General features: G+C 17.7%; 1 annotated feature.

Annotated features, from left to right (window-relative positions):
- Positions 1–256: part of a repeat region that runs on past the window's edge.
- Positions 257–1831: the final 1575 nt, after the last annotated feature.

Genomic DNA, 1831 nt, shown 5'->3' on the forward strand with positions numbered 1-1831 from the left:
TAAATGAGAAACTTAATACAAGTAATTGATCTTCGTAAGACAAAATTAAATACTAAGAGTGTATTAAAACCAAAAGATTATTTCAATATTTGCAATAGAAATAATTTTTTACAATTAGAATATTTGAATAATAGGAATAGAAAAATTAATAAAGAAATACAAAAGGGATTACAAGTTATAAAACAAGTCAAAGAGAGCAAAATATAAGTAATATTATTACCTCCCCTAAGTGCTGGAGTATGGTTAATAAAAAAATTGTTATTAACTTTTGTAGATTAAAATGAGTTACCAATCAGGAAAATAGAAGCCAGTCATACGCCTACTCTAATTAAAAAAAAAAAAATTAAAATTATTTTTTTTTTTTTTTTCGACGTTTGTTCGAATTAAAAAGAGAATTAATTTTTTTTATTTTTTTTTATATAAAAAAAAAAAGAAGAAAGGATATAGAAAAAAAGTACAATGTTTAAGTTGTATTCAATGTATATATATTGAAATATCATTGAATAAATTAGAGTTTTAACTTTTGTTATTTTTTATAAATTGTGTTTGCTCTTTAATTAAAAGAATATACTGATTCTTTGTAAATAAAAATTCATTTATAATAGTTCAACATGCCTATCAAATGATGCAATATAATTTAATTTAAATTAAATATAATTCACTATAAGAATCCATTATATATATAGTAAAAAAAAAAGTATAAATATATATAAAAACGTATATTTAGTTTGCATGCTCTTTATTAATTTGTGTGTCCAATACTCTAGCGAAGTCATTATACAGGCAATTGATAAATCAAATATACATATTTATCTTACTGGTTATGAAAGTACAAGTCAGCCATCCACTTATTCTAGTTAAAAGAAAAAAAAAGATTTAATAATTTTTTTTTTGGAGTTGCTTTTTAATTGAAGAGAGAATTAATTTTTAGTTGAAATATAAGAAAATTAATGTATAAAAAATAATTATAAGAAAATTTTTTTTTTTTAATAATTCAAAAATATAATGTTCGTATTATGTTCAATTTATATATTTCGAAATTACAGTGAAAAGCTTAGAACTTAATTTTGTTATATGTTATAACTCAATTATTTGTGTAAGTTTCTAAATTAAAAAAATATACTTATTTTTTGTAAATAAGTATATATTAGTCAAGATAAAAATGTTTCTGTTAAGAAATACAGAATTTCTCAGTTTAAATTAAGTGTTATGTATGATAAATATTTCTGTGTATATTATAAAAATGCATATATACACTAAAAATCAGTGTGTATTTAGTTTTATATTCTCTGTATTAATTTGTTTGTTTAACACTCTAGCAAAGTCATTATAGAGGCAATTAATAAATTAGTAATAAAAAAATTCATAATAATGTATATTATTTAGAAGCAATATTATAGTTACATTTTCTGTTTTAATCATAATGTATATTAAATTACAATTATTATATATATCATTCTTTTTTTTAACAAAATATAATATTATCTTTGTTATTTTCTTGATTATTATAGTTGTAATTTTATATATTAAATTCTTTAAATTTATTTAAAATTTTTATTATTTGTGATAATAAATTAATGTTAAAATAATTTACATAACTACATTTACTATTATTATGTGGACAATAATTTTAACATATATATTATCACTTTATTGATATGAAAATTTATTTTTTCTTTTTGTTATTACGATTTTAATCATCGTAATAAAATGTATAGACTTATATAATATTTATTTTTTATATTATTTTTTTTTTTAATTCTTTTTTTCTCTTTTTTTCTCTTTTTTTTTCTTTTTTTCTTTTTTTCTTTTTTTCTTTTTTTCTTTTTTT

Source organism: Plasmodium relictum, assembly GCF_900005765.1.
Source record: "Plasmodium relictum strain SGS1 genome assembly, contig: PRELSG_99_v1_7, whole genome shotgun sequence".
NCBI lineage: Eukaryota > Apicomplexa > Aconoidasida > Haemosporida > Plasmodiidae > Plasmodium > Plasmodium relictum.